The sequence below is a fragment of the Vulpes lagopus genome, chromosome 10 (assembly GCF_018345385.1).
Source record: "Vulpes lagopus strain Blue_001 chromosome 10, ASM1834538v1, whole genome shotgun sequence".
In the NCBI taxonomy this organism is placed as follows: domain Eukaryota; kingdom Metazoa; phylum Chordata; class Mammalia; order Carnivora; family Canidae; genus Vulpes; species Vulpes lagopus.
In genome coordinates this window covers 31958466-31983650 of record NC_054833.1, presented here as the reverse complement: position 1 = coordinate 31983650, position 25185 = coordinate 31958466, and the positions used below count along the sequence as shown (strand labels likewise).

At 48.6% G+C, this 25185-nt stretch overlaps 1 protein-coding gene across 1 annotated transcript in view; it reads right to left on the bottom strand.

The window, feature by feature from the left end:
* Positions 1-24391, bottom strand: part of KCNJ1 (potassium inwardly rectifying channel subfamily J member 1) — a 31540-nt gene extending 7149 nt beyond the window's left edge. The window contains exons 1-2 of the mRNA XM_041772231.1: positions 24177-24391; positions 10323-10452 (exon numbers count right to left, since the gene is read on the bottom strand). The gene's annotated coding sequence lies outside the window, so the exon portion shown is untranslated. The remainder of the gene's footprint in view (positions 1-10322; positions 10453-24176) is intronic.
* Positions 24392-25185: the final 794 nt, after the last annotated feature.

Below are 25185 nucleotides of genomic sequence, written 5' to 3'. Positions count from 1 at the left end.
CCCTCTCTAATCGCAATGTTTTAGAAGAGACACACCTGTGTGTGTAGTACTAAGCAACTGCACCATAATTGTGTGTGAACCAGGCAGGGGCAGCAGAAGAGCATGTGAGGGGCTGAAAGAGGTGCTGAGGAAGTAGATAACAGGGTGCTGGGGGCCTCAGCGACACGCTAAGCTGGAAAAGCAAGCAATGACCACGCACTCATTGGTGGAACGCCATGTGAGATATTTTCATTATAGACCTAGAGAACGGACTGGTATGAAGAACACTGGTCTAGCTCTGCTTCAGGGACAATTCGTTATAATTCTAATTAAGTCTGAAGTCTCTTCTGCTTATGAGCCCTTCAAATTCCTGAAAATAAACGTTTTCCTCCTGGATCTTCTTTTGGCCAAAAAAACAAAAAAACAAAAAACCGCACACTTCATTTGAATGCAACTCCCACATCAATCAAAACTCCCTTCATTTTAAGCGAAGCGCCCATGGTGTGTACTTATTGATGATATTTAAAGAATCAATACAGAGGTGATGCATTTGCAGGTGTCCACCTGAGAACAAGCCAATCTGGATTTGGGGATTCCTACGGCACTTATCACAATGTCTCCTGCCTGGTGCCAGCATGCTGGGCAGCCACAGTATCCAAGGGAAGAGAGCAAAATGACTTTGCTTTTGCTGCCTCTTATTTGGAATCACAAAGGCCCTTATTTCTCTTCAGAGAGGAGAAAACATTTACTCCAGTCTACTTTTTCATCAAACCTCTCATCACCTTCGTTCCATTCGGGACATTTCTGTCCGAATTTCTGAGTTGAGATTTCATGTTAGAGGTAGAACTTATTGGGTTTGGGTCCCGAGGGAAGTCAAATGATTTTTTGTTGTTCTTTTGCAACAGGGGTGGAGGAGAAATTCAAGTTTCTGTGAAAATTTACTGCTTTGTGTAAGCCAATAGTCAACTGAATCAACAAATATTGCTGAGGACCTGCTGTATGTAGCAAGGCATCGAAGGGGATTCTGGGTCATGGTCTCAGTCTTCTTCATTGACATAATCAAGGAAACACTCAATTTATTGAACATTTACTATATATCAGGTGTTATGCTAGGAAACAGAAAGAGTTAAGAACCGCAGCCCCTGCTCCCAAGTTCCTCACAGATAAGAAGTGACTGGATTATTGCGATGTGGCAGGTCTGCTGCCACCCTAAAACAATTGAGGATGGGGTTTCAAGCAGCCATCAAAGAGGAGATCCAGTAGGTTGGGTGTCAATCTTATACTCTTCAACACACAACTTTGCTAAGGTGTGTTGCACCTAACTGTTACCACAGAGCACTTCCTGTTTTCTATGAAAATGATCTCAAGCTATTGTAGGATAGCCACCCACTGGATTTGCAAATACTCAAGACCCTGATGAGCACTGAGTCATCTTAGCTCCCGGACTACCCTTTCCTACCCAGAACCTGTTGGAGACAGAGGGCTGCTTCTGTCTAGTTCTGTTGGGTAATTCTGGGAGGAGTTACTGCTCATGTCTTTAACAGTATGAGGCAGCTCACTGGAGGTCAACATGGGCTCTTCTTAAACAGATCTTGGCAAGGCCAGTAGAAAGCATTTTTCCTGGTCTCATGGCACGTAAAAGGGCATCTGAGCCTCAAGACGCTGCCTGGCTAGATTTAGGAATGCATTTCAGGAACAACTCACCTTTCCTTTTGGGTAAGGGTTTCCCGGATCCAGTCCACCGCGAAACCACAAGTCTGCTTGTGTCCAGGGTGAGAATGCAACACAGGCCTTGCTGGGCACCTGGCTCCTTCCAAAGAAAAGAGGGTAGGAACAAGAGCCAGGGAACCACAAGGTCCAAGGGTGTTGGTGCTCTCATAAAGGACACGGTGTTCTGTAGACTTCTCTGGAACCAGCTGGTCCAGGGGCATTATCTGAATGACTGCAGAGGTGTGCCAGGCATAGAGATTAAGAGAGGATGGGAGGACCTGGTTCAGGATGTTCATGGCACAGGTAATAACCAAAGGCAGCGCGGCAGGTGGAAGGAAGCCCAGTTTGGGTCAGCAGAGACATGGATCTACCCCAGCTCTGTCACTTAATGACCAGGTGACCTGAGAAAGCCACCTAGTCCTTCTGAGCCTCCGTGTCCTCACCTGTGAAATGGCTGTTAAAATATGCTTTCAAAGACTGCCGTGTGTTTTCAAAGCAGTCACATAGGTGATTGCACACAAGTTCCTAGAACATAGTGATTAGACAATAGTCAACACTGTTATTACTAGTCCACAAATTTAAATGTGTGCAACAGTTTACTCAGGTGTCACTGACCCAAGCCATTTGGAGTCTATACTGTGTGGAGTTCAATGCGCTACACTGGAGACAGCAGCTGGGTGAAGGCAAAGGCTTCGAGGAACGTGACAAACGTTCCATCAGGGCATCACTGCCTGTGAGCTGTACCGGCTCCGGAGCCCATCCCCGCACATGGACCCAAAGACCCGGGAAAGGTGAACGTGTTTTTATCAAGGATTTGCCTATAACAAAGGCAGAGCCTTATCTTGCAGAGGTGGGAAAAGGATAGAGGGAAGAAGAATTATTCTTAACAAATCTGCCCAGAGCTGTGGTACCTGGGGTGACACTGTCCTTCTCTCACCATAGATATTGACACTCGATCATATTACTGAATATATAGTTGCAAAGGAGACGAGCAGCTCTGACATCTGGGGTCTTGGCGCTGCCAGGGGCTGTCCTGGGTCTCACAACTACAGCTCTTTTTCTAAACATGAATAGTTTCACAGAACATCAACCTCAGACGAGGCCATTCTGTAATCATGTCTGAACACAGACAATAACCTGAACATCATCCAAACCACAAAAAATGACCAAAAATCTCCCTATCTCGACTATTAGAAGTGATCACTGCTTCTTTACCAATAATGACTTGAGCTGTACACCAGCCCTGTCCCCTTATAGATGGTAAGATTTACTGACATAGTCACTCCTAAAATCACTGAGTTACTGACATCTAACCCAAAGCAAAGTATTGCTTCCTTAAACCTTCCCCCAAATCACCTAAACAAGTCCAAATCCTATTTAAGTGTTTCTAACACTCAGTGAGGCCACCCGCAATTCTTCACGGCATGTGTTCTCACTAGCCTCAAAAAGCCAACTTGTTCAAGTACAGGGGATGTTCCTGGGGCTCTTCGGCTGGAAGGTTTTGATGCCACTAAGACAGAAGAACACACAGAAGAAAAGGCGTAGCTAAGAAGTCATAAAGCCATTCCATAGGCCATCTGTTCGCTTTGCACATTTGTTTGCTTTTGTATCCGGATGTAAAGAATCAAGGAACTAACCAAATTTAAATACAAAAACAAGTTATTAAAAGGAGTTAAAATTTTCAGATGCAGGGTTTAAGCTCTATCTAGATGACTTGCTTACCATGACCAGTGGTCATCCTGACAGCACTATATTCACACCACAAAGACCTATATTTCTACATGGCACCTGGATTGGATCCTAGCAGGAAGCATCAAGGGGTGTGACGTTCCCACTAATTCAGTCAGCCTGGGAGCTAGTGAAGCTGGACCCAAGCAAGATATCTTCAGGGTCTTTCTTCCCAGCCTCTGGTGACAGCGTGCACTTGCTATGGAATCAGAAACCGACGCTTTGGAAGCTGGATGCTTATTCTGTGTGTGTGTTCGTTATTGTTTCCTTACTTGTCTCCATAATGGTTCCTTAAGGTACTTAGGAAATGCTAGCATGTCTCAGCTACATGGAGAAGGACTTCACCTCTGCTTGGTTCACAGTTTTGAAGAGAAAACAACACACTCCTGGGGGCTGTGAGGAGCGGTGACAGCAGAGAAAAGTACTAGAAGACAGGAGAAACTCACAGCCACACAGGTGGATCCACCTGGTTTCTATTCCAAAGGTTTTTAAAGAATTCTTCTCTTCTAAACTTCAGGGAGTTCAGCTCTTTACCAAGAAGGCATTGCTTCATTGGGTCTGAGTGGACTGAGCCACAGCTAACAGCAGAAGTCAAGGTAAAGCGAAGATGCGCAGCTCACGCTGAGTGAAGAGAAAGTCTAGGGCTGAGAAACACCTCCCGAGATTGGGAAATGACTATGAAGACTCCACGGAGGGCTTAGAACCCTGCTCACAGCTTCAGGAGACACCTCGCACTCTCCTGCACCCTGTGTGAACAGCACCCTCTAGAGTACAATGCAATATGGTGCCCCATTAGAGCTGTGAATTTTGGGGGTAACCAAAAGCCTCTGATGTTGGCCCAGGCACAAGAGTAAAATCTTCTATGTATATTTTAGAGTTTGATTCTCATAATAAATCTAGGAGTTGGGGGAACTTAGGTTCAGTGAAGCTAAGCAATTCTCAAGTTCACAAAAGCAAAAAAGGCCAAAGAGCAAAGATTAGAAGAATCTAGATTTGCCTGACTGAGAAGCCCCTGTTTTTAAGCCCTGTGGTATATACTCAAAACAACTGAACAATGTGGGGGGAGAAGGGGAAGGCCAACATTTTTCCTGCACCTACTTACTATGCATCAGAAATGGTGATTTTCCACTTATGTCCTCGCCTACTGCAGAGATCACATAGCACAGAGGAGCCATCAGGAGATAAAACCTTTTTTGAAGACAGGAAACCTGAAAGGATAAGGCGGGTTCAGATTGGTGCATAGGGGGTGGGTTTCCAAGGACAAGGAAAAGCATGGGCAAGAGCATGAGAAAAGGGAAGAGAGGCAGAGACTATGTGCAAGGCCGCGGGGTCGCCATGGAGAGGGTCTAGGGTTGACTGGATTGGATCCGAGGGTGCAGGCTGGAGGAGGCCACCGGCCCCGATGTCGCAAGAAGAGCCTCATGATACCAGGCAGAGATCAGAAAGCGTCATGAAGCCGATGTAATTAGGACACAACTGCAGAAACAGCTAAAGATGTACTGTCAAGCATTGTGCTTCCTGTGGAAACTTCTACAGATTGTCCTGGCTTGAGCTAACTGTAGACAATGGCCTGAAGTCATGGCAATGACATCTTCCATTTGGGGACGTTTATGGATATCTACAGGGGGGCATTACGTCGTCGTCCACAGTCGGAAGTTCACTGACGGTGAGGCTAATGAGGGAGGACGAGGAGCTTCCCCCTCAGCGGAAGAGGAGACTCAGCCAGTGATGGTGAGCTGAGCCTGGTGCCCTCACTGCTCCAGCAGGAGGGCAAAGGCCCTGGCCTTGGAGTTGGCCAGTTCAGTGACGCTTACGGAGTTCCAAGGTCATCCCTGGTCAACAGCCGGGGATACAAAGGAAGACATGCAGGGAACCCCCCGTGCTCCACTGGCCCTCCTCTCCATCCCAGGCTGGCTACTTGGATTCAACCTACAGGTCATTTCTCAGAAAGAAACTTAAAGGTCAGTTTTGCCAAAAGAGAGGAGTCCCTGAGCACACCCCTCCCCAGTAAATAAGGCTCCCTCCCCTCACAATATTGTTGTACGCTCTACTTTTTTGGGGGGGTGGGTAGTATTTATAGGCCTTTCAACTTACACATTAACTTTCATGCTGACTTGGGGGCAGTGACCCCATCCACATCCTCCGTTGCTATATCCCCCAGTGCCACCCAGCCCAGTGCCAGTCTCGATGCTCAAAAAAATATTTGTCAAGGACAGAAATAGATCCAGTGAGGTGTGAACGACTCCAAGCGCTTGGTTTTCAGAAGGGGATGTGGGAAGGTAACAGGGCCTCACACTGCTCTCTAATGGCGAGCCTGGGTCTCCGCAGCTCCAGGACAGGCAGATGGCCGGGGCTTGGGGCCACTGGCTCCTCACAACCAAACCCTTATCTGGCTTTCTCCCGGCCTGGGTGGTCTGCTGTCTTGTTTACGGAGAGGTCAATGTGCACATCAAGCCACTTGCCTCTGAGGAGGCGCAGAGGATGATTTTCAAGTCTCCACATATAACTGAAATTTGTAGTGACCAACACAACTCCCTGGTTTGGGCTTGGAATTTGCCAACTTGCCTTTGTCAGGACACACCCAGGATTGGGGTGGAAGCACTGTAGGAAAGACATGTGGCAAAACACAATCAAATGTGGTTATTCACCTGGAGAGAAAGAACAGATCCCTAGAGAATCCTGGGTGAAATTTTAGGTGGTCTGTCTGGGGAGCAGATGAGACTCCTCTACAAAGAAATAGGTAGAAGAATCAGTTCTAAGATGCCCACTGGTGCACTCAGGCTGGACCGCTTGAGGGCCTACGTGTTGAATTCTAGTTTCTAATAAACCTATGACAGAAAATGGAATTAACACAATGATCTAAAGACATTTCTCATCTCCTGGCCTATTTATTCTCATTTTTTACTCAAAACAACTCCATGACAGTGCAGACATCTTTGTCCAGATCTAAATATATACTGGAACCAGTGTATGGTCTTCTCAAAAGATGGTAGGTGAACAGAAATGCCTTGTATATAGTAAGTCATAGTACTCATAGTACATGGGCGTTAAGATATTAGATATTTTTTTAAAATCCTTTACTGGATTATTTATAAAGTGAGGAACGATTTTGACAAATAAAATAATCATCCTCTCACTTGTTTATCTTGTAAAAGTATGTGTTGGGGGAGTTTGTTTGTCTGAAAACTGGGCACGTGTACAATGAAACAATTCTTAAATTTCATCTTTTGCAACACCCACCTCAAACGGCACCAGGATTTAGGAAAAGAATTTCAATGTTTACAAGAAGTTGCATTTGTTATTAGTGCCGGGATCCTGTTATTAGTGTGACCCTTCTAGTTCTCTGTGGTCTGGGTTGGTGTTACATCAGCTCAGTCTTTCCAGCCCAGAAACAAGTAAATTCCATGTGGACTGGAGATCCTGAACATGCTCCCCTGAGTGTCTGCAACAGGAAAGTACACTTTCTTTGTTGTTGTTTTTTAAAAAACATATAGAATTCCATAACCTTGACAATATCTAAAATAGAGGACTAATGCCTGGGTGATGGGTCCATTCATGATGCCGCCGGGCCCAACGTAAAGGGTGTCATGTTGGTGCCCCAGCTCTGATGGACGTGTAAACGACCAGACACAGAACACCAGGTTCTTGAGTTTGGAGGGAAATTTCAGATGCCTTCTCATCTTACATTCTAGCTTATGCTGAAGATCCCCTATCAGAGCTGCCTCGAGTGGTTCCCAGGCCGGACTGAAGAAGTCGGTATGTGGGGTTTGGATCTGGAGTCAGTCACTCTCAAGCTCTAACCCTGGGCACTATCACGCCTCTCAGTGTGTTCATCTGAGAAACGGGGACACTTGTATCTATCTTGCAAGTGGCTGGAAAGGGCTTAGACAACACTTGGACCCAGCGCATCCTCAGTACTAGAACCCCCAACTCCAGTTTCCCTTCCAGTTATAGCCTGCCGCCGATTGACAGACCTGGAGACCTTATTATCTGCCATGACTTTAGTCCCGGGCTGCACGACACCACTGTCCAGACTGCAGGACCACTGCACTTCCCAGGAAGGTGATGAGGAGGGCAAGGTTCTAGGATAAACCACAGAGCAGGGGGTCTGCTGGAGGGCTGGTGTTCCCACAGCTTCTAGTGCTCTGCCCCCCAGGGAGCTTCTGAGGGTCAATGATTACCAGCTTTGGCTTGGGTTCCATCTAGCCATCGGAGTTGCATTAATGGGGCGGCACGTCACCCACACTCCCACGTCCAAGTACTTTCTGGGAAAGCCCTGGAGGCAGAGAGAGGCAGAGCCAGCAGCCTCTGTGACCCTGTCATTCCATGCCACAGAGCTGCCCTTGGGCCCACGCTGAATCCTCTCCTTGGGACAGGAGCCCACCCCTGGCACCCGCACAGAATGAGGGCACAGCAGAGACCTCCCACCTGACGCCCCACGAGCCCTATGAGCTGCTCCAGCAGCTGTCTTGAACTGCTCTTGACCGGTCCTCACATCTGCCGCTGAAACGAGGAGGCAAGTGGGGAAAGGGGGGCATCTCCCAGACCTGAGGGGCGGGCCAGTGTGGCCAACTTCCCGAAAGAAGTCCAGTAGAGCCCACAGCCGGCCTGTGACACACTTGCTCTCATTCCTGCCATTTCTTTTTACTCAATGGTGTTTATAAAGACCTGGCAAGGTCTTCTTGGTCCTTCTTGGCCCTTCTATCCTAATCAAACGCAATCAAAAGCAGCTTCTCTGTCTCAAAAACTATGACTTAACCTCTCTGAGCTGCAGTTTTTTTCCTAATAAATCAGGGACGATAGGGCCTATTTTATGGTTACGGGGACTCTACACAATGTCCACAAACACTTGTAGGTGAATGTTTATACCAGCGTTACTCACAAGTGCCAGAAAATGGAGACAACCCAAATGTCCATCAACTCCTGAACCAACAGGTAAAACAAGGCATCGCCGTATAATGAAATATTGTTGGCATAAGAAAAGGCACGAAGAACCGCACTCTACAACATGGAAGAAGCTTGGCAGCACTCTGCGACGTGGAAGGAGCCAGATGCGGCATTATTCCATTCCTACAAATGTCTACAAGAGGCAGATCTGAAGAGATGAAGTGAGATTGGTAGCTGCCGGGGGGAGGGGAAGAGGGAAACGAGGAATGCCCACCAGTGGTATGAACTTCCCTTCCGTGGTGACGACACGTCCTACCATTGATGTGACAATGGCTGCACCATTTTGTGAACGTGCTGAACACCCAGTACTGTACACATTGAAGTGGGAGGAGTGACATCGTACAGAAAGAAATACACGTGGAAGGGGCCTGTTGCACGGTTGGGACTCAACAAACCCCCCCCTCTTTTCTTCCTCTTCTTACTTCGTCCTCCAGCACCAGCCAGAAGCACCGCCCTAGGCCATCACTGGGCCCTGGGCTGGATTTGGTCCCCTCACCCCTCTCCCCGCTTCAGCAAGTGGCCACGGTGCTCCATCTTGGTCTCAAGAGCCTGGAGATACAGAAAGATGTTTCTGCTTATCCTCGCTCCCAAACAGGAGCTCTACTGGGATTTGGAGAGACGTCTCTTCTCCCCACATCTGTGGGGGAAATTCCTCTTTCTCACCCCATCCAGGTGGTGATTGGTGGGGTGGTTGAGGCAGAATGTGGGCGCCTCCCACTCACGCACCCTCACCCAGGCTCCATGGAACTGAGAACCGCACACGGTGTGACCCTAGTGACCCTGACCTGACCATCTCTCACCTCTCCCCTCACACCTCCCAGGCTTGGAGGTCAGGCTAGAGTCTTGTGGTGGGAGCCAGGTCTGCAGTTCCCCAAAGCAGGCAGGTCCACGGCCTCGCAGGCTATCTGATGGGAGGCCCGAGGGCGACCTTGGCCTCACTCTGCGGGCCCGCAGCCCAGCCTCAATGCAGCGCCCCCGTGTGAGCGTGTCCCCCGTCACTTGTTCATCTTCTCCTACTGCCCTGGGAGCTCGGTTTCATCCTCTCCCTCTCTCTCCTCCTCTCAGTATGTGTTTTATTTTCAATGTTCCTAGCATTTGTCCTTACCTGTAGCCCCTGTTTTATTCCCAGAGCCGGTAACATTAAGAACCCAAGGCTTCTTTACACCGACCTCTGTGGAGACTCAGCACTACCCCACAGGCAAGCCGGGATCCCATGGGACCACTCAAAGCCCCTCTTGGCCCCCACATCCCTCCATGTCATCCCTTCCCTCAGCCCCACACACACTAAAGAGAGACAAAGGGGACCTGGGGCAGGATTGGCTTGGTGAGGGCAGGGTCTTTGCTGCTGCTGTGATTGTCCACTGCAGGGGGAGCTGTGTGGAGCCCACATTCAGGGCCTCTCCAGAGAATGACGGAAACCCCCTCACTGTGCATTCCCAGAGGTGGGTCCCTTTCTCAAAAGGCCGGGCTGGGCTTCTTTGCATGCTTCTTGAGCAAGGGCTGCCATCAAGATCAAGAAAGGTGCTGCCTGGGGGGCTCAGTCAGTTAAGCATCTGCCTTCAGCTCAGGTCATGATCCCGGGGTCCTGGGATCGAGCCCCACATCGTGCTCCCTGCTCATCGGGGAGTCTGCTTCTCCCTCCCCCGCTCTTGTCCTCTCACTTGTGCTCTCTCTCTCTCTCCCTCTCAGATGAATAAATAAAATCTTTTTTAAAAAGCAAGAAAGAATGAAAGGAGCAAGGCCACCCTGTCTCTATTTCAGCTGCCGGCCTTAAAAAGAAAATCCTCACCTGGACTAATATAGATCATAAGGGCCTGTTTGATGACACAGTATCAGGACCAAAGCTGATCTTACCAAGTATCACAACTAAACGATACTTTGGGAGGAGGAAACTGAAGGATGGCCCCTGCCCTCCTACAAGCACTAACTCCTGTGAAAAAGAAACGAGTCGGGTCTACCTGGAGAGTGTGTGCAGGCACCCCAGAGTCTCTGGCCGTGAAACGCGTGGCCCTGGGTCAACCCCGGGTTCCAGCTCCACGGCCGCCCGGCGTTTGTACACAGCCGCTTCTCCAACGCAACGGACCAAGCCTAGAAAACAAAAAGAAAAAAAGTCACTGAGGAACAATAAAGATCCTAGAGCTCATCGTGAGTTGTTCATTTGCTTTTTTCCTTCTCTGTCTCTTTGTCTTTCAGATGTGTCTGTCTGTCTTGCTGCTCTGCGCAGACCCGAATGGTGTACCCGCCAGCCAAAGCCGCTGTTTTCTGGTTCTTGTCCAGCCATAGGCCCACCCCACTCCCAATAACTGTCTGCATTTTAGGGGATGGGTTTTCCCATCATCATGTCAGTCCTGCCACGGGGCCGTCCTGTGCTGCGCTGGGGACGGAGGGAAGACGGGGAGCAATGACAAAGAGATTGACTAAGGGCTTGGCACTGACTGAAATGCTGATTCCCTGGCACCCGGAGAACATCACTGCAAAAAGGCCAGCCAGTGGGGTTGGCAAAGCAAGGATGGGATTCAACGGATGTCTTGAAAGTAATGAAGGGATGGGCTGTAAGGTGGTGTAGACCTTGGCCTGGACTCTACTCCTTCTTCTTGTCAACAGAATAATTTAATTTGCTTCTCTGAACCTGAGTGCTCTCCATAAAAAATGGCACTAGGAGTATCGGTTTCACAGTGCTGAGGTAGGAATGAGCGCAAGAGCACCCAGCAGCGGGTCCAGCATGTTAAAAACTTCATAATGTCAGGTCCTTGGCTTAGAGGGCCGAGGAGGCCTTGTGAAGAAGCAGCCAAAGTTGAAGTTGGCATTTAGGGAATAATTTGAATTCCCATGTGTGGATCTGGGCAGGCAGCTGGCCCAAGGACCAGCAGTGCCCCCAGGAGCTGCAGAGGAAATACTAGGAAGGGCATATAGTCTGGGGGACATGCCAGGCCTTGGGGGCATTCCTCTGCCTCTGCCCTCCGCTCCCCTGGCTCATGGAGAAGGCTCACCTACCAGAACCTCTGGGAGGGGGAGATAGCAGGCTCCAGGCTGCTCTAAAGGAGACTGATGAGGCCTTTTTTTTTTTTTTTTTTTCATACCTAAGGCACCGAGGGAGGAGATTTTTGTCTATCTGACTACTAGGGGAAAATTAACAAAGGAAAGAAAAGGCCAAGGACCATGAAAAAAAAAAAAAGATCGTCCATAAATCGATGAAATTGGATTAGACCATGAAGATGCAATTGGGCCAGACCAATTGAATTTCCTCTGAGCTTAGCATGACCAGACTTCCAGATCCAGAGGCAGCTGGAGCACAGGGCTTGGTGATGGCACCTGGCACAATCTTTTCTCTAAAAGCTCTTAGCAGGGCTTCAGGTCCTGTGACCATTGGGCTGGGTGGGACGGGGTGGGGTGGGGTGGGGAAGGTGCATCCTCCCTGCAGGGTACCCTGGCAGCCCACCTGGGGGTGATCATCTTGGGTTGAAAATTCTCCAAAAAATTTTCCTAGCACCCTCCTCCTTTCCTTCTTAGCACCAAATACAACCCATGTTATATTTATTTTGCTTAATTGGGGCCTTCCTCAGCTCGGTAGATGGTACATCCACCCACTACTTTTCAAACAAGATCTTGATTCAATCTTGATCCTTCCCTTTCTCTCATCACCGCCTCAGCAAGATTCATCAGCAAGCCTTTGTCTTTCAACAAACCGCATCCAGAACCTCTGTCCTCTTCCCTCCGTCCCATGGCCGTCACCTTTGTGCAAACCACCTAAGTTCTTGATGGGGCTACAGTGTCTCTCCGCTGGCTCTCCCTCCTCCCCAGGACACAGTCCCCACCATCATTTTTTTTTTTTTTGATGTTTCATGAATTTAAAAATGCTATAGGAATGTAATCACTGTCGTTGCCAACACGTCCTCCCACATAGTCCCAACAACTCATCCCACATCTCCTCTCCATCCAGAGGAGCCCAAAATCACAAGGGATTTGACAAGCACCTCTCTGGGGTTTCCTTCTCTGGATGCCAAACCCTCAAAGGACTCTCTGATGAAGTCTCGGGAACACCACCCAGCGTCTCCTACTCAGTCTCCCAGGCTGGCCCTCATCACCACACAGGGGGCCACACAGCCTCTCTGGAGCCTCTTGACTCTGGGGCTGCAAGTTAGTGGCCCAATCTGAAGGGCAGGGTTGACGGTGACAGAGTCCCCTTCTCCACCCCCAGCTGGTCCTGCAGGGGCCAGCAGCTGAGCTGGGCAATCCTCTTCTGGGGGGATCCGATGGGGCCCACCACATGCTACTGCACCTTGCAGACCCCGGACTGCAACTGTTAACTGTGTCAATCAGATCATGTGGTTGCCCCCTTGAAGCCTCTCTGAGCTTCCTCTCGCCCTTATGACCTCAAGGCCCAATATGACCCGGGCTCTACTATACTCCCCAGCCCCACTTCATATCACAGTCTTTCCACCAAGTCTGCTGCTCCAACATGCCACACTATGTCCTGCCCTCATCTTTCAACATACTGTTCCCTCCTTTGGGAATGCCCTGCTCTAGGTCTTCCCATGGCCAGCTCTTTCCCATCGCTCAGGACTCAGCTACACCATCCCCAGCAACAGGCCTCCTCAACATCCAGTCTAAGGTGGCGCCCCCTGCCTCACCAACCCTGCCACTCCATTCTGCTCTGGCTTCTTCCTATCTCTTACCACGACAGATGTCATCTTGTTTGTTCGCCTCTTTATTACTTGTTTGCCTCCTGTCTATCTCGCCTTTGCTATTACATGCACTTCCGGAGAGCAGCCCGCCTCACTGTCCTCTGCCTGCTCAGCACCTAGATCCATAGTGGGAACTGGACAAATATTTCTTGAATGAGTGAAAGTCCATGTCATCCCCTGGCTAAAAGGACAGTGTGGGGACCTGGTCTCATCTCTTCACCACTTTATATCCATAGCACCTACTAAGCTGCACACATGAGAGAGAGAGAGAGAGAGAGAGAGAGAGGAAGGAAAGGAGAGAAACAATTTTCCTCCAAGTTGCAGCTGGACACATTTTTTATTTTCTCACCCAACTAATGACCAAATAAACATACACTGATGGCATGAAAATGACACATGAATTCATAACTGCCAACGCCGACAGGTGGCAGGGAGATCGTGCGTGTTCATCAGCACTACATGCTTTTGCGGGCATTTTTCCCTCATCTTTCAAAGTTAAGCTTAGATTTTCTATAATGCATAGTGGCACGTAGATCTCATGTATTTTGAACTCAATATTGTGCTTGGAAATGTGTATAAGAAATTCATGTGTTTTTGAGAACTCATTTACATGTTCAAGAAACCACCTGTTTTTAGCATTGATTTCCTTGGTATGGATTTGACGATTTTAAGAGTGCAAAAGCAGCTGAACCATATGCAGAGCTCAGAGAAGCTGAAGAAGATGTGGCTGAAATGGAGAGAGCACACGGAATGCAAGAGTACGGTGAGGCGCTGGGCTGGCCCCCATCAGCACGCAAGGGCAGCTGGAAGCAAGGAGACAGTGCACACTACGGGCCAAGCACAAGAGCCCAGAGAAAAGCCCCACTCGTTCAGGAGGCGTGCAGACCAGTGGCAAGCCCAGAAAGGTAAGTTATGGAGAACAGCAGTTAAATAAGTCAACTACATGCCACCGTATTTACTGACAATTAACCGTTGTTAGAATGGCACACGTCTCTCTGGCTACAGCCAGTGTCTGTTGAGTGGATGAGGTGATGCATGAATGAAACCAGGAAGGGGCTGTGTCTTTCAATGTTATTTAAAGATGAAAGGAGGGGCCCCTGGGTGGCCCAGTTGGTTAAGTGGCTGACTCTTGATCTCAGCTCAGGTCTGGATCTCAGGGTCGAGTTCAAGCCTTGCACGGGGCTCCATGCTGCGTGGGGAGCCTCCTTATAAAAAGATGAAAGGAGACAAGGTGTATAAAAGTAACTGGCAATCAATGGAGGTTCCGTGAAGTCTTCTTGAATCCAGTTTACTGTGGGGGTAGTTCGTCCTCTAACGCATGTACCAACAATAACTAACACTTAGGAACTCTCCGTGCGAACACTCAACAGCTCCAACCACTCTATGACATAGACAACATCATTATTATTCCAAGTGTGTCGAGGGGAAGACCAAAGATCAGAGAAGCCGAGTTATTAATCCACATTCACAGAGCTAGAAATCTAGAATTCAGCCTACCGTAGTTTCAACTGGTGTATGTGTCCCTTGGGTTTAATTACTGGAAGAAACTCATTAAAATGCATCTCTTCCAATGTGACTTTGTTTGGCACAGATGGAAGGCTGGCTGTGTATTCTCTACAAGATCTCGTACCAGCTGGGCAGATAGCCTCTCATATGGGGTTGGAGGCACGCTGCAGGATTGCTTTTACTTTGCAGGACAGAGGTTGGAAGGTTGAAATTACTGTAGAGGAAAGGGAACAACACTCGCTGGATATCTGCCATGTGCCAGAAACTGGATTTACAGAAATAATTTCATTTAATCCTCACAATGACCCCATGGAGTACATATAATTATCTTTACTTTACAAGGGAGGAGCTGAGGAGTCAGGAGATTAGACAGCTCATAGGAGGCAGAACTGGGATGGGAACTCAAGTCTTCTAGATCCTTCTACCACAAGTCCCATAAGATTTGGCCCATATGATGGGTGAATTCCAACGTCCATGGTAGCAGAGGAAAGGCAGGAAGGCCGAGGGGAAAGACAGGCCCTCCAATTGTTTCCCTTCTTTCTAGCCTTCCTGCTTGCTCTGTTTTTCTTGTTTTTCCTTGTCCCCCTGTCAGTAAATACTTATTGAGGATCTACCATATGCCAGGCTCTGTGCGAGGTGCCTGGGATGGTATGAACAAGACTGATGTTCGGGATCCCTGGGTGGCGCAGCGGTTTGGTGCCTGCCTTTGGCCCAGGGCGCGATCCTGGAGACCCGGGATCGAATCCCACGTCGGGCTCCCGGTGCATGGAGCCTGCTTCTCCCTCTGCCTGTGTCTCTGCCTCTCTCTCTCTGTGTGTGTGTGACTATCATAAATAAAAAAAAAAAAAAATTAAAAAAAAAAAGACTGATGTTCAGGGACATGGAAAGAGCTGGATAGATAATAAGAAACAACCAAGTAAACACGATAATTAGAGATTGTGCTCAGGGTTCAGAAAGCCACAGTAACTGGGAGTGACCTTGACAAGTATCAGTAACCAGAGGGCACAGGGCACCAAAGACAGTGAGGGTAGCAATACCAAGATGAGAGGAAAGGAAAACTGGGCCAAGGGCAAGCTCAAAGTCGGCCTCCTCACAAACCCACTCGGGCCAGGTGGGCTCCCTGGATGCCTGCAGCAGCACCTGCTGGCACCTGCCCAAAGCACTGCTCAAGAGTTCTAGAATTTCAGGGAAACCTAGAAAACCTGGAGAGCTCTGGAAGGAGCTGCCTCCACCCTGTGATGGGCACAAGTCAAGCTTCAGTTTTCCTGCCTGTCAAATAACCTTAATAGTAGCATCTACCTTGGGATCCCTGGGTGGCTCAGTGGTTGAGCATCTGCCTTCAGTTTAGGGCGTGATCCCAGGGTCCCAGGATCGAGTCCCACATCAGGTTCCCCACAGGGAGCCTGCTTCTCCCTCTGCCTGTGTCTCTGCCTCTCTCTGTGTGTCTCTCAGGAATAAATAAATAAAATCTTAAAAAAAAAAAAAAAAAAAACAGTGACATCTACCTCCCAGGGGCCACCATACAGATAAAATGATGTTGTGTTTGGGAAAATTCAGATGGCTGAGTGACAGGCTATACAAAAGTGAGTTGGAGTTGTAGCAATAGGGAACTCAGTCAGACAGAAGTAAGAACTTTTTGACTGAAAGGATGATATGATGTTGTAGCAGTTTTCCAATGAAGAATCTTGCCTAGGTTGACAACTTAAAGCACAGGCAATAACTGTCTGCCTCCAATAAGTGCCTGATACTTCATGGGTGTGGCAGGGTGGCGTGAATCCTTGGGGGAAACTGCTGCATTTTAAAATGTGGATGTGACTTGCAGGAAAGGAAGGTTTGGGGAACTCGGGAAGTCTCTCTGTTATCCTCATGTCAGGGATTCCAGAGACTTCTCTCTGAAGAAAAGTGGCGATATCACCAACTGGAATGTTGAAAAGTCGCCCGCTGCCCCTGCACGGGTGGGTCCTGGGAGCCCACACCAGCTTGACGTCGGGGGGTGGGGGGACCCAGGGGACACAGAGGGGGTCCTCGCTGCAGGGCCAGGAGCTAGCAGAAGGCAGGAGACAGCCTGGAGCTGCTCCAGAAACCGAGAAGTTCTGAAACCCAGGTGTGATGTCCAGAAAGATCTGCAGAGACCAGAGGGCCCAGCTCTCCCCTGACCTGCTCACCGCCCCTGCCCTGGAGCAGTCACCTCCCTAGCTGAGGCGGGGGCCCCACTGCCGGCCCTGCCTAGAATACTTGCAAAAGCAAAAGCACACAGTGTACAACGGGATTACTTTTACGACTCCCGGACAGGGAGAGGCAGCAGAGCAGAGGTGAGAGCAGGGCATGCTGTCGGGCGTCGTGCCTCCTGTCCATCCCTGGTCTCAGGCCAGGCCTAGGGTGGCTCAGCGTCTGGTCTCCAGTGAGCAATGGCACATGCCTGGCTCTCTCCCGCAGCTGCATTTGGAAATCGGCCTTTCTGTGGTCTGGCTGTTGGAGTCCCTGGGGCCCCCCCTCGCCGGAAGCGCTGAGCAGGCAAAGAGCAAGCCACCGCACGCCAGCTTCCGCCAGACTTCTTCGCTGTAGCAAGGTGGCCAGCTGGGGGGACTGAAGAGATCTGCTTCCTGCAGCCGCCCTCCCTGGGGGCCCAGGGGGGCTGATCCCCCGGCAGGGGCGGCTTGGTTGCATTGGCACCGCTAGGGGGGCTGAAGCACTTAGAACGGGGCAGCCGACATTCAGGACCGAGGAGGCCAGAGCAGCAGGGCCGAGGGCAGGCAGGGCACAGAGGGGCGGGCGTTGGAGGGGAGGTGGGGGAAGCCTTGATCGACTGGCCCCTGTGGGGTCTGTGGGGTCTGTGAGGCCTCTGGCAGGAAGGAAGCTGCAAGACTCATTCACCCTGCAGACCCAGGCAGGGGAGGTAGCCAGAAGCGGCTGCCCCTGGGACACACTTAAACTGTGCATCATTAGAAACATGTATCTGCTCCCTGAAGCCACTAGACCCAATGGGGTCACTGGGGATTCATGCCTGTGGTGCAGGGACACAAGACGAGAGTCAGGAGCTCGTGATAGGCCCCCTCTCCAGACCCAGGAAGGGAAGAGGCTTCCAAGAGCAGCGAGGCCGGCCTGGAGGCTGGCAGCCCCTGAACCACTTCCCAGCCCGATGGACACAGGTTCCGTGATTGCGTAAGGAATCCAGTTCCCTCTGAGATCTCTTCCTGGCTCTCCGCACCTCTACAACCCAAGCTTCTCCCTGATATCTGCTCCAGTCCGTAGGCTGGGATTTGAATCCACTGGCATCTTGTGTCCAGCAGGTGTGAGAAAGCCGGCCCCTGTCTATATTGGAAAGCCCTTTAGCCCACCACCCTTGGCCGACCTTCTCAAATGACGACCCATTTCCCATCTTCATTTCGCTCCCACTATAGGCAGACTCTCCAGGAGGAATGGGGCCACTTGGTGCCCTGAGTGTGGAACCTCTCCACTCGCGTTGCTCCAGGAGCCAGCCCACACCTGGCCCACGTCCCTCACCTCACCACACCCCTCCCTTCTCTGCCACTAGACACTTAAAGAAGCATTTTTGTCCATAGAAATCCCAAACCACAAAGACCACCAGCGGCTGGCAACACAGAGCTGAAGGAACCCACTTATAAAAAGGTGAGTAAAGTCCAAATCCTGTGCACACTTTTCTCCACTTCTCAGCTTGCCTCTTTCCTCAGCAGACTTCATCATGTCAGAGTCTTAGTGGTGAGCATTTGCATTGGCTGTGGAAGGAAACCTTGTATCTTCCACACAGGGATCTGGGCAAGGCAAAGGAGCATGAAGAGCCACAGGCCCCCGGGGGCTTCTCAGACCTGGTCCAAGTAAGCATTCTGAGTTAGGACCTCTCAGGGCTCAGGGGTTCCCTTCTCCCCTCTACTGAGGGGATGGAGGGGCTCCAAAAGGAGACTAACCTTCTCCCCTCAACCACTCCACCTGACTCGGGCCACCCTGGAAACAGACTCGGGAAGAGAGTGCCCCAGTGAGACCAAAACTTCTGCAGGTTAGGGACTGTGTCTTCACACTTTAGAAGAGCCCAACACAGCATGGACTTCCCAGAAGTCTTCTAAGGTGACCTTCTGGCCATTCCTGTGACTTATCTCTGAATCCAATTCAAGCTCTCCATACCGTATGCATAATTCATCAGCGGTCCAGCTCCCTAACAGCATCAGAATACCTTGATCCCTGAAACGGTCGAATGCACCATCCAGCACGAAACTGGGATTACTCTTATCTCTCCGTACACAACATCATTGGACTTGAACTCCACGGAACCAAATTTCAGGGAGTCTTTTCCTGTGAGAAGTTAGCAACAGTTATTCATGGTTTCCAGACTCTGTGGAGCTCCTCAAGGACAAATGGCAGATCTGGATAGAACCAGAAAGCTCCCAAGAATTTAATCAAGGGCAGTGAACCATGAGTTTCCCTAGGGGTAGTCACCTGAGAGAGCTTTGGTTGTTCTAAGTGCAAAGACAGTATTAACCTGTTGCTTTCAACCGCGTTGTGTTGCATATTTAAATCTGCTCCCTGGGGATATGGTGCCACATTGATACACTCTGGTAAATACAATTCCTGAATGCAAGCCAAGAAACACTGGTGGTTGTGCAATGGCAAGTGAGGGAGGGTACTGGACAGGAGGACATTCTAAATAAGTGGAAATTTCTGGCTTGTATTTCACAGAGAATTCAAGAAGAATCTTCTATTAGGAGCATAAGGGAGTGACGTGCGTCACACCTAAATGCAAATTTGGCAAGGCTTGATCGGCAGGACATAATGTATGCACATGCACACTGAGGCAGACTGTTGCATCCTGGGAAATCGTTTTAGGAAAATAACAACAGGCTCCCTTGAACAAGGAGGAGGTTACTGACCCAAAGCGACATTGCGTGAATTCAGGTTGGTAATTTTACTGGGGACTTTGAGCAAGTCAGTTCGCTCTTCTAGACCTTAGTTTCTTCTTTTGCACAATGGGTGAGCTGGACTTGATGAAGCTTTAGGAAGATTGTTTAAGGGTAGTTCCAATACTCTGGTTTTTGATGTGATGCTATTGGCTTGAATTTTTTATTAACAGCCCAAGCCCTTAATAAGAGTTTCCAGGACCAACTACCTGGGGTTGAACATCTGTAGACTCAATAGTCTTGAAGTTGTCCAGTCTGCATTGTTTTTGTTTTTTTCTGTTATTCCTCAAACAGAACCAGGGAGTCTCACATGTTAAAGGCAGTGCTGTCTTTATCTGCTCACAGATTCTGACAAGGCGACAGCAAGGACAGCAATACTTTCTTTGGACATTCTTCCTAATAAGCTCAGCAAGAATGGCTTAGGATCATTCCATCTGGAGCCAAGAATGGACTCCTATGAGCCCTTTGACCTTAAGGTTATTTTGCATTTATTATTGACTTTTCTAGAAGAGAAAAGTCCTATATGTCTCCACATTAATTTTTCCTTCATCTTTTTTCCTCCTTTCCTTCTTTCTTTCTTTTTCTTTTTCGTATTTTTTTTTTTTTGCGGTGTTTTTTAGTTTGGTTTTATCCCATTTTGCTTTTCCAGTTTCCACACACTTCCTGCTTGTTCATGAAGATTACAAACTATATAGCCAAGCCAACCATTTTTTATCTATCTAAAGAAGAGCCAATATTACTCATGAATCTTATAGATTCCCCAAAGACAGAGCAGATTGGGAAGGTCTACTTTCTTCTTACATTTTGGCTTAGGCTAAGTCATCATAGTCCAATTCTTTTTTTTCTCAACCTGTAAAATTGGAATAATTTTATTGGCCTGGAGATTAAGGTAGATAATCCCTTTGGGTTTTCCCCCCGTATCAAGCTGACCATCACTTCCTCTTCTGAAAATGCCCAACCAGTGTGGGGAAAAAAAAGAAGCAGAAGTCTTTAAAATTAATTGCTATATTCAACTATCCTCAATTAATTATTGGGAAAACTTTGATTTCTGAGCCAATAAATTCACTCCATAGTGACTTGAACTAGCAATGCAATGAATATCCTAGCATATTCTTTTTCTTGGGCCTAATGCCCCTGCCTGGACCCCAGGACTTATTTCAGCTCTAGGGAGAAATAAGTTGCCTTATTTCTAGAGTTGCCTTAAGTGGGTAGACTGAGGTAGATCAGGACTTAAATCCCACAGTGCTGATTTTTCCAGATATTCTGAACCATGAGACCTCACTTAATATTTCAAGGCTTGTCACCCACCTGCCAAGCAAAAGGAGGAGAGATATGTGGCAGATATATAGTCCCAGCTCTGTCACTTACTGCCCGTGTGACCTGGCTCTGGTTACTCAGCCCTGAGCTATTCAGTGTGCCTGTAGGAAGTCATGTGTACCAAGATATTGACCCCTGGCCCTTGAGGCAACATTGGGCCTGGAATGAGTGACTAGGCCTGGAGTGACAGCCTCTTCACTAATCCCAACATGTCTTACAAACGTCATCGTGTTCCATGTGACCCTGTTGGGAAAAACTCAGGAGACACTAAGTTCCCTTCCCTTCTTCTCTTCTTTACCTCCCTGCAAAAGGAGTCTGAAAATAGTTCTCACTCTCAGGAATCATCCACAGGAAAGACAGGTTAGTATCTGACTCCTATTTAAGCGGGAATGCATTTGGACAATTAATGGTAGGTACGATAACGGTTACAGGGGCTTCTGGCTTTCAGCAGTTCTGTTGTTACTTCCAATATGGTCCCAACTTCAAGCCTCCGCAATAAAGAATGACACATTTTCTGCCTTACCTCCTAGTAGGCAACCCAGGATGATGCCTCATCTGAGGCATAGATACTCAGTGGGGATAAGAGATGCAGGCTCAGTCTCCCTCTCCTCAGACCGGCATGCATTTCAGTGGGGCAGAAAAACAATTGATCATTGGCTTTATTTCTGAGGAGGAAGCAGTCACCTGCCCCACACAGTCACTGACTCCTCATGTCGTCTGGGGATCATTAATTCATGTTTCTGTGCCCCATGGGCCATAGTGGATGTACGAAGACAAATGTAAAGAAAATGCTCTTGGGCACCTGAGTGGCACAGCTGGTTGAGCATCTGACTCTTGGTTTTGGCTCAGGTGATGATCTCGGGGTCATGGGATTGATCCCCACGTTGGGCTCCTCACTCAGTGCAGAGTCCGTTTGAGATTCTCTCCCTCTCCCTCTGCCCCTCCCACTCATTCTCTCTCTCTCTCTCTCTCTCTCTCTCTCTCTCTCTGTCTCTCTCTCTCTCAAATAAATACATCTTTTTTAAAAAAAGAAGAAAAGAAAAATGCTCTTTTCACTCAAAGTTTGGTCATGGTTTGGACTTTGGGGAAATTTCCTGAATGAGACCAGCCGACTCTCAGTTTCCTATTTCAAGCTACACTTGGTCCTGGTAGCCTGTTTGCCCCTAGATCTTGTGGGTTCCACCTCGTAGGAATCCCCCTAACTGGTTTTCCTGTTACTGGTCTTACCCCACCCCTCATCCACCTTGCACTTTGCAAATCAAGCAACCTTCCTAAAACATAAATATAATCTTATATGGTTCCCCACCACCTTCAAGATACTGCCCGAGCTCCTTAGCAATCCACACAAAGTCATCTCTCACGTGTACTCTCTCTGCAGCATCCTCTGCATCATCTTTCCTCACGCCTCCCCATGCCACCCACCCCGCACCAGCTTGGTATTCCTTGTACCTGCTGCTTACATGCTCTCTCATGACTCCATGTTTTTGCAAATGCTATTTCCTTTTTCTGCAATGCCTTTCCTCCTGCCACCCACAGGAACCATCCTGCCTACTACGGGAGTTGAAGATCATGCTTTCATAAGGACTTCTTCCGGCAAAGTAGAACGTCCCTCCAGTGCATGCAGGGATTATATCATGACTACATTGCTGCGTGGTAGTCCTTATTCATCGTCGTATGTATCCTGCTGGAGGGTAATCACTGGTTCCCACATATGTACCCCCTAAACTGGAAGTGCCATGAGGACTGGAGCTATTCAGTAATTTCCCAGGACCTAGCACAGTTCCTACAACATCACGGGTGCTCATTATAAGCTTAAGGAAGGGCAAATGAGGAAAATACCCATTTGTACATAATAATATTAATGAGGACAATATCGATGAGAAGAAAGGCAATAGTCATTATTAGCATCTTAAATGGTAGAAGCAAGAGGGGTAAAGTTTGGGTCAAACTCAGGGTCACGTTGCTGAGAGAGATAAGCAATCCCAGTGAAAACTTGACGGGAAGGAATTAGGAAACATTGAATCCATGGAAGTCACGGGGCAGGTAAAAGGCAAAGCATGGGAGTCAGAGCTGAACGTTTGGAAAATCACTGAGCTGTGAAAAGGTCCAGGGTAGATTTGTAACTTAGCTTAGAAAAATGAATTACTCAAAACAAGAAAGTGACATGCTCTGCAGAGCAAAGCATTCTTGGCAATTACAGTATCTTATATATGAAATTTATTTTAAAAAAAATCAGAGGAAACCAAATGCCACTAAAGCACCAAGTACCATTCACAAGGAATCTACCCCCTGTGCTTCTTACAAGTTCAGTCCTGCCCCTAAATGACTTGGTGTGCTCCTGACACAGAAGAAAATCCATCTTCATGCCTTTAAGTATTAAAAAAAAAATGTTTTTGTTTTTTTTCTGATGGCTCACAAATTCTCAGATACCCCTACCTCACTCTGCTTTGAAAAACTGAAGCTGACTGAGTGAGGATAACACTGTCACTAAACAATGTTGAGCAAAACAAGACAAGACAAGCCCATGATTGAAGAGCACCCACTGATAGACCTGGAAAATTCATATTTTAAATGGCTGCCTTACGACAATCACCATGTTTTGTTCTATTTTATATGCAACTAAAGAAGAAGAAGAAAAAAACTTTTCCCAAAGTTTGCCTATTGCAAAAGACAAACTTCTTTGGAGCAACTCTGCCTAGAATCTATATGATAGAGATGTTGGGAGAAGGGGCTCCATGCCCGTTCATTCTTGGGTTCACATAAAGCAGAGCACTAGGCAAACAGTTGCCACTCACTGCTACAGAGCATTTGTCACAGCAGAAATTTAGGGAGCTGAACAAATGCTGAGAAATCCAAATGCATTCACTCACAATCAGGCAACATTTCATCAAAGGAAGGAAAGGCATTCGGGAGAAGGTAAGCAAAATGTCTTACCAACAAAATTCACCCAAATAAGCCTTGCGCCTTTTCCATAATAGACCTTATTAGCATTTTATCCTCTGCCTTCGTGATGGAGAAGCTCTAAGGGAGGTCCTGCTATTATGCAAGGTCCCGCCACAAGGGAAATGATGCTATCGGGAACAGAATCCTTGCACGTATCTCCACTACCAAGAAGGGAAGACTGGAACCAGGCATGGTGGGACTAGAGGCTTTCGCTGTACTCCAGCTCTAGGCTCAAATGGCCAAGGGACGGCGGGATGAAGCTCACAGTGTAATCCAGGTGTGATCAGGAGATGGAGAGCCTCCAGTGAGCAAGTTAAAACCACACTTCTAAACCCCCAGGAGTGGTGGACAGCCTGTCTAGACTTGAGGTACGGAAAAAGGAGGGCTACATTTCCACCAGAATCAACTTCTTTTTTCTACAAACAGGCAATGCTGCATTTCATCCTCTTACCTCATGGATTGCCAGAGTTAAGTGCCGAGACAAAAACTCAATTTCTTGGTCCCCAAGAAAGTAGCCGGGTCCTTGATGGCTGCTTGGACCCGTCTTGCACCTCTTGTCCAAGAGTTTGGGTATCCCGGGTGAGGGTGCTGAGGCCCTGTAGGTTTTTACGAGTCTGAGGGTCAGCTCAGACTGGCTGCCAACTCATCTGTATGCGACAGCTCTCAAAGAACATAGTTTACTTTAGAACTGGATCCAGCAAGAGTAGGCGTGGCGGTGGAATGAGCTAGATACACCAGAGGTGTTGGGCTGCCAAGGCTAATTAAGAAGGATCTGTTTATGGAGCCATGGCTTGGAACCAGAAGGCCAATTCACTCATGCTGACAAGTGTCCCAAGTCAAACGCACGAGGGTGCACTTGAGTGCACACAGGCTAGGTGCCTCCAGGTGTGGGAATTGGGGTCCCCAAGGACCCCCTCCAAAATTTTCCTGCCCTGTGACTCACTGAGTGACCACAAAAGGTCAGGCTGCCCTGACCTTCTCTTGACCATTCATCCATCTCCCTGGTCCCGGCACTATGTAGAGCTTTGTAGCAGGGACTTTACAGGACAGACAGGGAGCAACACCCATGCTCTACTGACTGTGTCACCTGGGGACAAACTCCTAGATGCTCACCCTCTGAGGTCTGTGGTGGGGAGTGAGGTCATGTATGTGAAGCACTTGACATTGAGTAAACACTCATGAAAACCAACATACCCCAAGCATCACCTTTCTGTCTGCCTTCCTACCCCCAACCCTAGGGCCTGCCTCCCTCTAGTCTGTCCTGAGGGAGAGGTCTTACAATCAGAGATGCTCTCTCAGAGTTCCTCCCTGTCATGGTGTCCTCCGTGGACTTTCCTGCTGGCCACCACCACCGCACCCCCCCCGCCCCGCCCGGAGCATCTGAGAACAGTCTCCTTGATGAGCTGTCGCTTTGTTTCCATGGACTGGTTGGGAGGGTGGGTGGTGCACAATGTGGGCAG